This window comes from Staurois parvus, unplaced genomic scaffold, assembly GCF_062004578.1.
Source record: "Staurois parvus isolate SC_StPar_1 unplaced genomic scaffold, SC_StPar_1.0 ptg004012l, whole genome shotgun sequence".
Lineage (NCBI taxonomy): Eukaryota > Metazoa > Chordata > Amphibia > Anura > Ranidae > Staurois > Staurois parvus.
The window spans coordinates 1-15,829 of record NW_028321807.1 but is presented as its reverse complement, the minus strand read 5'-3'; the positions used below and the strand labels follow the sequence as shown (position 1 = coordinate 15,829).

Sequence of the window (15,829 nt, the reverse complement as noted above, 5' to 3'; positions counted from 1 at the left end):
CATGAGAGGACACTTACAGATGGCTGACATGTTTCGAAGGGCACTCCCATCTTCCTCAGAGCCAGCCCCGAGGAAGAGGCGAGTGCCCATGGAAACTCGTTAGCCATCTGGAGGGTCCTCTCGCGGTTTGGGAGTTATCAAAGGCCAAAAGCCTGTTGCTGTGTGGAGGGGGGGTGTGTCTCTCTTCCCTCCAATAGGCTCTCAGACAAGCTTTATAAATTCTGCACTTTGCAGAAGACTGCAGATTAACAGGTACAACTTATGTAGGCGGATTTGTTCCATATCTGAGGCGGTCACTTCGATAGGTATATGGAAGGGTTTACAATCACTTTATAGGTCAGGGGTGGGAAAACCGTCCCTCCAGCTGTTGCGGAACTACAAGTCTCACACGTGGCATTGCAGAATTGATGGCCACGAGAATGACTCCCAGAGGCATGATGGGACTTGTAGTTCCACAGCAGCTGGTGGGCCGCAGTTTGCCCCACCCCCTGCTATAGGCCGTAGGGGGTAAGAGGAGTGTAGGTTTCTCCCTCCATTGCTGTGGGGTGGTCCCGCAATCCTCATGTCATGAGTGGCGTTCGGCTTTTGGTGGTTTTTCTAGGTTTTCATGACACCAATCCTTGATTTCTTTCGTTTCCCCGGCAGGCCGAGACCAGAGCAGAATTTGCCGAGAGATCAGTCGCCAAACTCGAGAAAACCATTGATGATTTGGAAGGTAAGCCCCTCCCCCTCAATCATTTTCAATGGGTCTGTAAACCTTGCCTGCAGGAATGACGAGCGAACGCGCCAGCCAAACGCATTGTGAATATTTTCCCGGTGACACGTTAGTTTGGCACGGTCGTGGAAAGGAGCGCTGAGGGAACGAAGCCAAGATCCAGTAATAAAGGGACATTCATAGCCTGTTAACCATGTTGGGAGTCGACTGCTTTTTTTTTTTCCTTTTTTAGGCCGAGGTCTGACATTTTCTCAGGGCAGAGACTGAATATTTACCCTGTTCATTCCCCCCTCTCTCTCCATTACCCCCCCCCCCACCAGATGAGCTGTACGCCCAGAAGCTGAAGTACAAAGCAATTAGTGAGGAGCTGGACCACGCCCTCAATGATATGACTTCCATGTAAATACCGTGTGTGCTTGCCCAGGGTGGGGGCAGCTGGCCGTGTTCAGGCGCGGCCGCCGTACTAACCTCGCCGTGTGTCGCTCCGCCCAGCCTGCTAATTGCACAGGGGGGGGGCAGAGCTTGTGTGATCTCATGTGTTGCTGTCTGGCCCCTCCCCAGACACGTCTTCTGCGTGTGTTACAACCACTAATAGCGTGACACGTGTGGATTTTTTTTTTCTTGCTCTCCCTCCAGCTTACCGCATGTCCCCCACCCAGTTCTTCGTTCTTGCTGCTTTACCGATCGCTTTCTTCTTTTTCACATAGATGAATGCAGCTCATCCCCCCGACAAGCCATCTGCTGCTGGACTCTTCCTCCTTCCTCTCTCCTCTTCCTCTTTCCTCTTCCTTCCTCTTTCCTCTTCCTTCTTCTCTTCCTTCCTCTCTCCTCTTCCTTCTTCTCTTCCTTCCTCTCTCCTCTTCCTTCCTCTCTCTCCTCTTCCTTCTCCTCTTCCTTCTCCTCTTCCTTCTCCTCTTCCTTCTCCTCTTCCTTCTCCTCTTCCTTCTCCTCTTCCTTCTCCTCTTCCTTCTCCTCTTCCTTCTCCTCTTCCTTCTCCTCTTCCTTCTCCTCTTCCTTCTCCTCTTCCTTCTCCTCTTCCTTCCTCCTCTTCCTTCCTCCTTCTCCTCTTCCTTTCCTTCTCCTCTTCCTTTCCTTCTCCTCTTCCTTTCCTTCTCCTCTTCCTTTCCTTCTCCTCTTCCTTTCCTTCTCCTCTTCCTTTCCTTCTCCTCTTCCTTTCCTTCTCCTCTTCCTTTCCTTCTCCTCTTCCTTTCCTTCTCCTCTTCCTTTCCTTCTCCCTCTTCCTTCCTCCTCTTCCTTCTCCCTCTTCCTTCCTCCTTCTCTTCTCCCTCTTCCTTCCTCCTTCCCTTCTCCCTCTTCCTTCCTCCTTCTCTTCTCCCTCTTCCTTCCTCCTTCCCTTCTCCCTCTTCCTTCCTCCTTCCCTTCTCCCTCTTCCTTCCTCCTTCTCTTCTCCCTCTTCCTTCCTCCTTCTCTTCTCCCTCTTCCTTCCTCCTTCTCTTCTCCCTCTTCCTTCCTCCTTCTCTTCCCCCTCTTCCTTCCTCCTTCTCTTCCCCCTCTTCCTTCCTCCTTTTCTTCCCCCTCTTCCTTCCTCCTTTTCTTCCCCCTCTTCCTTCCTCCTTTTCTTCCCCCTCTTCCTTCCTCCTTTTCTTCCCCCTCATTCGCTTCCTCCTTCTCTTCTCCCTCATTCGCTCCCTCCTTCTCTTCTCCCTCATTCGCTCCCTCCTTCTCTTCTCCCTCATTCGCTCCCTCCTTCTCTTCTCCCTCATTCGCTCCCTCCATTATGTTTTCTGATTGTACAAACTGTTTACACCAAAAGAACTTTCTTTTATAAACTATGGAGTGGCTGTGTCTTTGTGACGGTGTCACTTGTGTTTGGGAAGGGGATTCAGTTCTGTGTAGTTGGTGTCGCTGCCATCCCTGCGGTCAGTAGCTGTTGCACCAGATTCCAGGTTTAAAGGGCCAGTAATGACGAAGTTCGCTCCAACCTGATTACTCTTTAGAAGGCCTCACTGGGTCTAAAATAAGGTATGCCATCAGGGGGTCCCTAGGGTTGCTGTCACCCGGTGCGCTAACACTTGGTGACACCCCCCTCCAATCCTCGCAGGATGGATCAGATCTGCGGATTGGGGAGTATAGTGGATCAGAGTCCAATCCATCCTGCTCAATCCGCAGATCCGATCCATCCTGCGGGGATCGTCGGCTTGCTTTAAACCTTTTTTGTGGAGCGGGTCCGGTGTCACCCTGTGTGCTATAGGTGTCACCCGGTGCGGCGTGTACCCCCAGCACCTGCCTGGGAACGCCCGTGTATGCAATGAAAATGGACTGTTTTATGTAATGGGGGACCGACTGTTTTATGTAATGGGGGACCGACTGTTTTATGTAATGGGGGACCGACTGTTTTATGTAATGGGGGACCGACTGTTTTATGTAATGGGGGACCGACTGTTTTATGTAATGGGGGACCGACTGTTTTATGTAATGGGGGACCGACTGTTTTATGTAATGGGGGACCGACTGTTTTATGTAATGGGGGACCGACTGTTTTATGTAATGGGGGACCGACTGTTTTATGTAATGGGGGACCGACTGTTTTATGTAATGGGGGACCGACTGTTTTATGTAATGGGGGACCGACTGTTTTATGTAATGGGGGACCGACTGTTTTATGTAATGGGGGACCGACTGTTTTATGTAATGGGGGACCGACTGTTTTATGTAATGGGGGACCGACTGTTTTATGTAATGGGGGACCGACTGTTTTATGTAATGGGGGGGGACCGACTGTTTTATGTAATGGGGGGGGGACCGACTGTTTTATGTAATGGGGGGGGACCGACTGTTTTATGTAATGGGGGGGGACCGACTGTTTTATGTAATGGGGGGGGGACCGACCGTTTTATGTAATGGGGGGGGACCGACCGTTTTATGTAATGGGGGGGGACCGACCGTTTTATGTAATGGGGGGGGGACCGACCGGTTTATGTAATGGGGGGGGACCGACCGGTTTATGTAATGGGGGGGACCGACCGGTTTATGTAATGGGGGGGGACCGACCGGTTTATGTAATGGGGGGGGACCGACCGGTTTATGTAATGGGGGGGACCGACCGGTTTATGTAATGGGGGGGGACCGACCGGTTTATGTAATGGGGGGGGGGGACCGACCGGTTTATGTAATGGGGGGGGGGGACCGACCGGTTTATGTAATGGGGGGGGGGACCGACCGGTTTATGTAATGGGGGGGGGACCGACCGGTTTATGTAATGGGGGGGGGACCGACCGGTTTATGTAATGGGGGGGACCGACCGGTTTATGTAATGGGGGGGACCGACCGTTTTATTAGGGGGACGACTGTTTTATTTTAATGGGGGGATGGTTTTTTTGGGGGGGGGGACTGGGGAAAGCAAAATAAACCTCAGCTTTAGGCCTCCTTCACATGGGTGTACCACAGCTTACAAGGGCCACGTGTTACCTGCGTAGGTGTTCTGTACAGACAGTCCCATTCATGTCTATTGGGACGGGGCGGCTCCACAGACCCAGCCACTGCTCCTATATAACAATCTGTGCGGGCCCCAAACGCTGTCTGTGATTGGGGCTGAAAAGTCGCAGGGATGTCTGGGAGCCGCATCTGTGTCAGAGCTGCGTCCCACGAATGGGACTGGACGCACGGAACACTTGTGCATCCCCATGCAGGTAAACGCAGCCCTTGCACTGGAGTCCATTGTACGCCGGTGTAAATGAGGCCCTAAAGTGGAAATTCATCTGATGGGAAAAGCGAAAAGGTGAATGGATATCGTACACCTAGTCCCCGCTGTACTTAAAGCAAATTTTTACCACCCCTCCCCTCTTACTTCCACATTTACCTGGTTGCACAATGTGCAGGTTGCACATTTAGGGTCTGATCTGACCATCGAGTTGAAAATCGGTAGTTTTTCACATGCACAATCACCGAAAAGGGGAGGAACCCACGAAAATCAGCCGGTGCCATTGACCCACTAACAGAGCGAAAATCGGCCGATTTATTCTTGGAGCCGATTTTCTGAAGGAAAATTGGTCGAATTTTGACCCATGTAAGGCTGGAACAGAAGGGAGCGAGTCATTGATTGGGGTTTACATAGCTCAGCACTTGGTGAGATGTCACGGGTGAATGGCATTGCCGCGCGGTCACATCCGATAAGTGTGAAGAGGAATGACGCGGTGTCGCTCTGCGGGAGGAACGCCAGTTGCCATGCGTGCGATTTGATCGTTCAAAATCGCATGCATTGGTCAGCAACAGGACGTTCTAATTGGAGCAAGACGCGGCGATTAGAAAAATGGTTCCTGCGGATTTGGGGTGCGACTTGCATCAAGTCGCACAGATTGTCTATCAAGTCGCACTGCCATCGTGCGACTTCAAAGCCGATCTAGTGCGTGAACCGGGACATATCGATCGTAGGAAGATAGGCCTTTGTAAGCATTCTGGAATGCACAATATTTAATCTTGAAACATTCTTTGTCCAGAACTTGTCTCTGCAAGCATCGCCTTCATTATTCATTCCACGTGTGGGAGGGGTTAGAAATCGTCACATGATCAGGGATCATATGTAGGAGGTGGGAGTCCCAGGGGTGCTATCAAAGCTGAGGGATAATATATGGGGGGTGAGACCAGGCACCTTATTGGGGGTCAGGGATAATATATAGGGGGGGGGGTGAGACCAGGGACCTTATCGGGGGTCAGGGATAATATATAGGGGGGGGGGGGGGGGTGAGACCAGGGACCTTATCAGGGTCAGGGATAATATATAGGGGGTGAGACCAGGGACCTTATCGGGGGTCAGGGATAATATATAGGGGGGGGGGGGGGGGTGAGACCAGGGACCTTATCAGGGTCAGGGATAATATATAGGGGGTGAGACCAGGGACCTTATCGGGGGTCAGGGATAATATATAGGGGGGTGAGACCAGGGACCTTATCGGGGGTCAGGGATAATATATAGGGGGGTGAGACCAGGGACCTTATCGGGGGTCAGGGATAATATATAGGGGGGTGAGACCAGGGACCTTATCGGGGGTCAGGGATAATATATAGGGGGGTGAGACCAGGGACCTTATCGGGGGTCAGGGATAATATATAGGGGGGGGTGAGACCAGGGACCTTATCGGGGGTCAGGGATGATAGGGGGGGGGGGGGGGTGTGAGACCAGGGACCTTATTGGGGACAGGGATAATGTATAGGGGGGTGAGACCAAGCACCTTATCAGGGATACTGTACAGGGGGGTGAGACCAGGGACCTTATCAGGGGTCAGGGATAATATATAGGGGGTGAGACCAGGCACCTTATCGGGGGTCAGGGATAATATATGGGTGAGACTAGGGACCTTATCGGGGGTCAGAGATAATGTATAGGGGGTGAGACCAGGCACCTTATCGGGGGTCAGGGATAATATATGGGTGAGACAAGGGACCTTATCGGGGGTCAGAGATAATATATAGGGGGTGAGACCAGGCACCTTATCGGGGGTCAGGGATAATATATAGGGGGTGAGACCAGGAACCTTATCGGGGGTCAGAGATAATATATAGGGGGTGAGACCAGGAACCTTATCGGGGACAGGGATGATATGGGGGAGGGGAGACAAGGGATCATATAACGGAGGAATGTGGAGTTCCTCTTCTATAGAAGTGCGGTTTGGGGTTGGAGTACAGACTGTGATCTTGCGTATTTGGGGGAGGGGTGGAGGGGGTTGGGTTGTAAATACTTTGCGCCTCTTTATGACCCGGCCTCACCAGTCTGACATTGCGAAGTGAGAGGCCGGAAGCTACATAATGACTTCATTGTCCTCCCCTGGAATCTCACACATGAAGTGCCACGAGTACTGCCAACCTCTCACTAGCACTGATAAGGAAGGAAAGTCCTGTTCTTGGCGAGACGACCGCATATCATTTTTAAAATCAGTTGAGCGATAATCTGCGTGAAACAGGCGTGTCCTCGGCGGCCGGCTTATCGGTGAACACGTGTCGCGGTTCCTCCATGTCATGTTTTGACACATAGGCTTCCTGTATGCGCAGATAAGGGCCTCGGCTGTATTTCCATCTCTCTCCACCGGAGGCAGCAGTCTTGTCTTCTGTCCATGGGACTGCACCGTGTACTGCTACCTCTCTATAGTGCCGACGTGTCCGTAGCGGTGTACAGCGAACTTTGGACGTTTCCTCACAATATACATCCTCGGTCTTTAGGTGTCGAATATTCTAGGTCTAGCTCTTGTAGTGTTTGGAGAGGGGTGGTGTCTAGAAACTTCCCAGCAGCCTCTTGGGTGGGTTAACATGAAGGTTGCGTAGATCCGTGAATAGAGAACTGTGAAATTCCAAACCGCCAACACATTGCAAGTCCACGGAAGGTGCGTGCGTGAGGACCAGTTAGCAAGCCGCCTCCTGTCTTTGCTTCCTCTTTTTGTTCTCGTTTTTTTTTCTCATTTTCCAGACATGGTCTCCTTCAGCCAGCTGCAATTTCTTCTGCTTTCCAGATAAGCTGCCCCTGGAAACTGTTTGGGGCAAACACATTTGTTGCTCCAGACGTGATGAAACTACAAGTCCCATGAGGCTTTGCAAGACTGACAGCCACGACTCCTAGAAGCAGAGGCATGATGGGATTTGTAGTTTTCACCACAGCTGCAGTGCCAAGGTGGCCTACCCTTGGTTTAGGGTACAAATGCGTCCCTGGTGCAGCGGTACAAATTACCCAGCAATTGGTAATGCAGTAGCTTGCCTATTTAATTGTGAGAATGGTTTGCACCCCAGTTTCCAGAGGCAGTGGGTCTTGTTTAAGGGTCTGACAGAACTCCTGTAAAAACCAATCAGGTTTGAACTCTAATTTTCTCTTCTGTAATTGGAGAGAATCTGGTGGCTAGGGATGAAATGGTTCTCTGACACGTTATAGAAGGGTTAGTCCACACAAAACTGATATTTTGATGTTCAGATTTTGAGGAATGTGATCTCTGAGACTCAATGTTGAGGTCTCCGAAGAACATGATCTCTCTAAAGGGAACTCCAATGATGAGGTCCCCCGAAGAACGCGATCTCTCATGAACTTCAGTGGTGAGGTCTCCTGAAGAATGTGACCTCTCTGAAGGCAACTCCAATGGTGAGGTCTCTGAAGAATGTGACCTCTCTGAAGGCAACTCCAATGGTGAGGTCTCTGAAGAATGTGACCTCTCTGAAGGCAACTCCAATGGTGAGGTCTCTGAAGAATGTGACCTCTCTGAAGGCAACTCCAATGGTGAGGTCTCTGAAGAATGTGATCTCTCTCAGGGACTGCAATTGTGAGGTCTCAGAAGAATGTGATATCGTCACTGGAGTCCTTGACGGAGATCAGTGGTGATGTTTCTGAATGTAATCTCTCTAAAGGACTCCAATGGCGAGGTCTCCGAAGAACGTGATCTCTCTCGGGGACTGCATTGGTGGGGTCTCGCTAACGTTATGACTCCAAATCTCTGAAGAATTTGATCTTTCTCAGGGACTCGACACTGTTCAGAAATGTCACCATTGTCCTTTCTCAGGGACTCCACTAGTGAAGGAATGTAATTTCTCTCAGGAACTCCAGTGTTGATGTTTCTGAAGCATGTGATCTTTCAGGGACTTCAGTGGTGAGGTCTTTGAAGAATGCGACCTCACTGATCTGTCAAGGACTCCAGAGACCTTGGCACTGAAGAATGGTATCTCTTGGACGCCACTGGTAAGGTCCCTGAAGGAATGTCATCTCTCTCAGGGACTTCACTGGTGAGGACATTGAAGAATTGATCTCTAAGGGTCTTCATTGAGGTCACATTCTTCAATGTCCTCACCACTGAAGTCCCTGAGAGAGATGACATTCCTTCAGGGACCTCACCAGTGGAGTCCAAGAGATCCCATTCTTCAGTGGTAAGGTCTCTGGAGTCCTTGACAGATCAATGGTGAGGTCTTTGAAGAATTGATCTCTAAGGGTCTTCATTGAGGTCACATTCTTCAAAGACCTCACCATTGATCTGTCAAGGACTCCAGAGACCTTACCACTGAAGAATGGGATCTCTTGGACTCCACTGGTGAGGTCTCTTCAGAAACTTCATCACTTGAGTCCCTGAAAGATGACATTCTTTAGAGTGTGATCTCTCAGGGACTTTAGTGGTGGTTATCACATTCTTCAGAGAACATACCCCTGGAATCCTTGATGCGATCAGTGGTGACGTTTCTGAAGAATGTGCTCTCAGGGACTTCAATGGTGTCGTCTATGGAGTCCTTGACAGATCATTGAGGTCACATTCTTCAGAGTCCTTACCACTGAATGGGATCTCCTGGACTCAGATGGTGAGGTCTCTGAAGATTGTGAACCCGCGAGAAATGATCAAGTCCCTGAGGGAGATCATTCTTCAAAGACCTCACCACTGATCTCTCAGCATCACAATCTTCAGAGACCCTCACCATTGGATTCCAAAAGATATCACATTCTTCATAGATCTCGCTCAGGGACACCACATTTTTCAGAATCGCCACCATTGATCTGTCAGGGACTCCAATAGTGAGATCACGTTCTTCAAAGACCTCACCGTTGGAGTCCAAAGGAGATTCTTCAATTATGAGGTTTCTGGAGTCCCTGACAAATCATGGGGGTGTTTCTGAAGAATGTAGATTCCCAGAGGGGGATCACATTCTTCAGAGATCTCTCAGGGACTCTACATTCTTCAGAAAGTCACCATTGATCTCAGGGACAACAATGGTGAGGTTTCTGAAGAATGTGACCTCACTGATCTGTCAGGGACTCCAGAAACCTTACCACTGAAGGGGATCTCTTTTGGAATCCAATGGTGAGGGTCTCTGAAGATTGTGATCCTGAGAGAGATCAGTGGTGAGGTCTTTGAAGAATGTGATCTCTCTCAGGGACTTGATCATCTCTCTCGGGTTCACAATCTTCAGAGACCTCACCATTTGAGTCCAGGAGATCCCATTCAGTGGTAAGGTCTCTGAAGAATGTGACCTCACTGATCTGTCAAGGACTCCAGAGACTTTACCACTGAAGAATGGGATCTCCTAGATTTCAATCGTGAGGTCTCTGAAGATTGAAGAATGTGATCTCTCTCAGGGACTCTATAGTCTCTCTCGGGTTCACAAAGACCTCACCATTGATCTCTCTCAGGATCACAGTCCTCAGAGACCCTCAGCATTGGATTCCAAGAGATCCCATTCTTCAGCGGTGAGGTCTCTGGAGTCCTTCCACAGATCAGTGAGGTCACATTCTTCAGTGACCTCACCATCGGTGTCCATGAGAGAGATCAATGGGGACTTCCTGAAGAATGTGAAGTCTCTTGAAGAACGTGAAGTCCCTGAGGGGGAATCACATTCTTCAAACGCCCTCATTGATTTGTCAGGGACTCCAGAAATCTCATAATTGAAGAATGTGATCTCACCATTGGAGTCCCTGACAGATCAATGGTGGCGATTCTGAAAAAATGTGGAGTCCCTGAGTCTGATCTAAAGAATGTGATCTCTTTTGTACTGCAATGGTGAGATCTCTGAAGAATGTGATCTTTCTCAGGAACTCCATTCTTCAGAAATGTCCCCATTGATCTGTCAGGGACTCCAAAGACCTCACCATTGAAGAATGTGCTCTCGGACTGCAGTGAAGTCCTCTAAAGAATGTGATCCCTCTTAGGAACTCTATATTCTTCAGAAACATCCCCGTGGATCTTGTCACGGACTCCACTGGAGTCAGAGATTCCATTTTTCAATGGGGAGGTCTCTGGAGTCCATGACAAGATCAATGGGGACGTTTCTGAAGAATGTGGAGTTCCTAAGAGGGATCACATTCTTTAGATTCATCCCCATGGATCTTGTCACGGACTCCAGAGACCTCCTCATTGAAAAATGGAATCTCTCAGACTCCAGTGAAGTCCTCCTAAAGAATGGGATCCCTCTTAGGAACTCTATATTCTTCAGATTCATCCCCATGGATCTTGTCACGGACTCCAGAGACCTCACCATTGAAGAACGGGATCTCGGACTCCAGTGGTGAGAACTCTGTAGAATGTGATCTCTATCGGACTCCAGTGGTGAAGTCTCTGCTGTTCCCATACAGATGGGGCCTCTCCAATCTGGACGTATACTGGAACACAAATGAGGCTGGGGCTGGCAGAGGGAAGGCCTAGCCATCGGAGCCCTCCATTATGACACACGACTCTAATGAGGACAAATCCACCAAAAGCAATAATTTAGAGGCCCAATGTGTATATAAGAGATTTAAGGCTGGATGAAGAGCCCCGTAACACAAGCTGTCTCTTCCACTAACACAATCTGTCTCTCTCTCTGTTTTTTCTTTTTTTCCTGTCTTTCCACTGCCCCTCCCCTCCGCCCCTCCCCCGCAGAGCGCCTCTACAGCCAGATGGAGAAAAACAGGCTTCTGTCTAGTGAGTTGAAGCTCACCCTCCATGACCTCTGTGACTGAGGTCGCCCAGCCCCACACTCCCATAGCATGGCGGAACGGATGGAGACGTACAGCGCTTCCGGGGCCAGGGTGTCGCTAGTCTTGTCTAGTGCCACATTGGAAGGCCTCCATATCATCGCAACCTATTCTGTCCCCCCTGATTTTAATGCCCTCCCTCTCCACCCACATGGAACTGCTTTTACCAATACCTGCGAAACTGGACATTTCAATAAATACCCAGCTGAATGGTCAATTAGGGGGGGGGGGGGGGTAATTTTCCTAAAAAGCCCCGTATCTGAGCTGGAGGTGTTCTGTGACTACACATCATAGGAATATCTGTGCCGCTGTCAGTCTCGTCACCCTTCATAACCATGGTTGTCTACTTATAAGCTGTGGGTAGCCTCTACTGTGGCCCCTGGCAGTTCCAAAGGGCTGCTAATAGTCAGTATTTGGCAAATGACTGTCAGGCTTTAGATGTACTAGAGGAGATCATCAGACTGCAGAAATGCTTCAGGGGGAGCCTAAAGGCACATGGCAGGAGAGAGTTGCACTGCGGACATGCTACATAAGACTGCTAAAGATCACGGTCATTATAACCCCTTTACTGTTGAATGCTTCCATTAGGGGCTGCTGGGGTCTGCAATGGGCCACACAGCATGTGCCACTACTGACTGCTGGGGTCTGCAATGGGCCACACAGCAAATACCATCATTGACTTCTGGGGTCTGCAATGGGCTTCACGGCAAATACCGTTACTGACTGCTGGGGTCTGCAATGGGCCTCACGGCAAGTACCGTTACTGACTGCTGGGGTCTGCAATGGGCCTCACGGCAAGTACCGTTACTGACTGCTGGGGTCTGCAATGGGCCTCACGGCAAGTACCGTTACTGACTGCTGGGGTCTGCAATGGGCCACACGGCAAGTACCGTTACTGACTGCCGGGGTCTGCAATGGGCCTCACGGCAAGTACCATTACTGACTGCTGGGGTCTGCAATGGGCCTCACGGCAAGTACCGTTACTGACTGCTGGGGTCTGCAATGGGCCTCACGGCAAGTACCGTTACTGACTGCTGGGGTCTGCAATGGGCCTCACGGCAAGTACCGTTACTGACTGCTGGGGTCTGCAATGGGCCACATGGCAAGTACCGTTACTGACTGCTGGGGTCTGCAATGGGCCTCACGGCAAGTACAGCTACTGACTGCTGGGGTCTGCAATGGGCCTCACGGCAAGTACCGTTACTGACTGCTGGGGTCTGCAATGGGCCTCACGGTAAGTACTGTTACTGACTGCTGGGGTTTGCAATGGGCCACATGGCAAGTACCGTTACTGACTGCTGGGGTCCGCAATGGGCCTCATAAAGTACCATTACTGACTGCTTGGGTCTGCAATGGGCCTCACGGCAAGTACCATTACTGACTGCTGGGGTCTGCAATGGGCCACACAAAGTACCATTACTGGCTGAGATCTGAAGTGGGCCACACAGCAAGTACCGCTACTGACTGCTAGGGTCTGTAAAGGGGCCACACAGCAAGTACCACTACTGACAGCTTGTGTTCTGCAATGGACCACAAAAAGTACCATTATTGACTGCTGGGGTCTGCAATGGGTCACACAGCAAGCACCACTATGGACTGCTGGGATCTGTAATGGGGGCATACAGTGGGCCACACCTAGTACAGCTATGGACGGCTGGGGTCTGCAATGGGCCACACAGCACATACCAGTACTGACTGCTGGGGTCTGCAATGGGCCACACAGCACATACCAGTACTGACTGCTGGGGTCTGCAATGGGCCACACAGCACATACCAGTACTGACTGCTGGGGTCTGCAATGGGCCACACAGCAAGTACTGCTACTTACTGTTGGGGGCCACATTGCATGTACCACTATTTGCTGTTGGGCTCTGCAATGAGCCACACAGCAAGTACAACTACAGATTGCTGGGGTCTGTAAGAGGGGTATACAGCGGACCAAGTACCGGTACGGACTACTGGGGTCTGCAATGGGCCACACTGCAAATACCACTACTGACTGCTGGGGTATACAATGGGGGTATACAATGGGGCCACACAGCAAGTAACATTGATTGCTGGGGGTCTTTAATGGGCCAAACGGAAAAGGCCTGTGGCCCTCTTGTACTTGCTAACAGTCTGCACCATTTACTGGTTGTGACACTTAAAATGCAGCAGGGGTAGTGAGACTCCCTAACTGCTGTAGCAGGTCGATGGAGACTGGCAGAGGCACAGATCCTGGGGTTCCTGTAGGGAGGTCTCGAAGTAGGGACACCTGAGAGCTGAGCCAATGGGGCGTTGGGAATGGAATGGCCATGTTGGCAGGGATGGCGGTACTCTAGACCAGTCATGGGAGCCTCCATAGCCCGTTGTGGGGACACTTGGCGCTCCAGTGCAGCGGGTCGGTACCGTTCAGATTGAACCCGTCCGTGTGATTTGGTTTTGGCCCCCAGGGCCGTACAACAGGAAGTTCTCAGATCTGAAATAACTTTATTATACACACAACATGTAGACGCTGTGAACAGTGACATTCCCGTCTGAAGGGTGCCCCCGGGATGGGTGTCTGCGGGGTCCTCTCCCATGGAGGGGGGGGGGGGGTTGTGCACGTTGATGGTGGCTGACGTATTCTCTGGTTGTTCTCTGTGTTGCTTGGCCTGTCTCTCCCCCCAATAAGCTCCATCTTCTGTATCATTCTGCTGTGGTCTCTTACTGCTGGGGGGTCATGTGGGGGGCTTCAGTGACAACAGAAGATACATGGGAGGGGGGGGGGGGGGGTTAGAGTGGCTCTGTAAATCCAGGCCTTTGACACCTGTGGGGGTCGTTCTGCTTACAACCTTCATAATGGAATGAGAAGCTCATCAAGAAATGGGGATCTCCGGTTAGGGGGCGGAGTCTGTTAATTTTTAATATATATATTTTTTTTAATTGAAATAAATGGTGAGCAGCGTTGGGGTAGTCATGTGCAGTGTGGGGGGGCAGTCTGTGAGCACTGTGTGTGGGGGGGCAGTGTGTGAGCACTGTGTGGGGGGGCAGTCTGTGAGCACTGTGTGTGTGTGGGGGGGCAGTCTGTGAGCACTGTGTGGGGGGGCAGTCTGTGAGCACTGTGTGTGGGGGGGGCAGTGTGTGAGCACTGTGTGTGTGTGGGGGGGCAGTCTGTGAGCACTGTGTGGGGGGGCAGTCTGTGAGCACTGTGTGTGTGTGGGGGGCAGTCTGTGAGCACTGTGTGGGGGGGCAGTCTGTGAGCACTGTGTGTGTGTGGGGGGGCAGTCTGTGAGCACTGTGTGTGTGTGGGGGGGCAGTCTGTGAGCACTGTGTGTGTGGGGGGCAGTCTGTGAGCACTGTGGGTGTGGGGGGGCAGTCTGTGAGCACTGTGTGTGTGGGGGGGCAGTCTGTGAGCGCTGTGTGTGTGTGGGGGGGCAGTCTGTGAGCGCTGTGTGTGTGGTGGGGGGGCAGTGTGTGAGCACTGTGTGTGTGTGGGGGGGCAGTGTGTGAGCACTGTGTGTGTGGGGGGGCAGTCTGTGAGCACTGTGTGTGTGGGGGGGCAGTCTGTGAGCACTGTGTGTGTGGGGGGGCAGTCTGTGAGCACTGTGTGTGTGGGGGGGCAGTGTGTGAGCACTGTGTGTGTGTGGGGGGGCAGTGTGTGAGCACTGTGTGTGTGTTGGGGGGGCAGTGTGTGAGCACTGTGGGTGTGAGGGGGCAGTGTGTGAGCACTGTGTGTGTGGGGGGGCAGTCTGTGAGCACTGTGTGTGTGGGGGGGCAGTGTGTGAGCACTGTGGGTGTGGGGGGGCAGTCTGTGAGCACTGTGTGGGGGCGGGGTCTGTGAGCACTGGGGGAAGGGGGGTGCTCTCTGTGAACACACTGGGGTCTGTGAGCACTGTGTGTGGGGGGTGCACAATCTGAGTCGGGGGTGGGGTGAGCACTGTGGGGAAGGGGGGTGCTGTCTGTGAGCAAAATGCATTTGGGGGCGGATGAGCACTATGTGGGCGGGGATGATTGGTGAGCAGTTGGATTGAATTCTGAAGAAGCCCCTCCCCCACTTGCCATAGTCGGTCACAAATGTACTTTAATTGCATCTTTAGTGTCCTGTGTACAAGCCACGCCCCTCCTGCACATTGGGGGGCGATGGTGGTAGTGCGAGGGGGGGTGGGGTAATGGTGGTGTGGGGGGCGGTAGTAGTGGTGGTCACCGGCCTTCAGCTCCCGAAGTGTTCCTCCTCCTCCAGGCGTTCTGAGAAACCAGAAATGAAAGTTCAATGAATCCGGGAATCCTGATTGGCCGTTCCTTCCTCTGTCTGATCTCTGCATCTGCTTCCTCTTCTTCCTCGCCGTCTCGGCACCGCCCTTCCTTGTACCCGCACTCCAAGCCGCACACAGATTGGCCGAGAAGCTGCCATGGTTTGGGTCACCCTGCACCAGAATGTTGCTCGGTCACCCACATCGCCTGCGTGTCGTCCCTCCTGGTGACTCTTTTATATACATTTGCCTCTCCATACAGGTGCCACGCCCATTACTGAGAGATGAACGCCAAGTAAGCACCGCCCACCAATCGGACGCCCTCTGTAGTGTCGCAGGTTGTTGTTATCCCGCCCCTTCTCTAATCCCGCCCCTTCTCTAATCCCAGCCTGCAAAGGGAAGCCACCTTTCCGTGTGCTAGCAGTGCCCCCATCTGGCAGGTTGAGGAACAACGTGTGCGAATCCCCTCCTGCATGTAGA

General features: G+C 51.8%; 1 long non-coding RNA gene across 1 annotated transcript; it reads left to right on the top strand.

Annotated features, from left to right (window-relative positions):
• Positions 1–466: 466 nt before the first annotated feature.
• LOC149427117 (uncharacterized) lies at positions 467–13,805 on the top strand. Its single transcript, XR_016311440.1, has 2 exons — positions 467–715; positions 11,044–13,805. It is a non-coding gene; the product is annotated as an uncharacterized LOC149427117 (long non-coding RNA).
• The last annotated feature ends 2,024 nt before the right edge of the window (positions 13,806–15,829 follow it).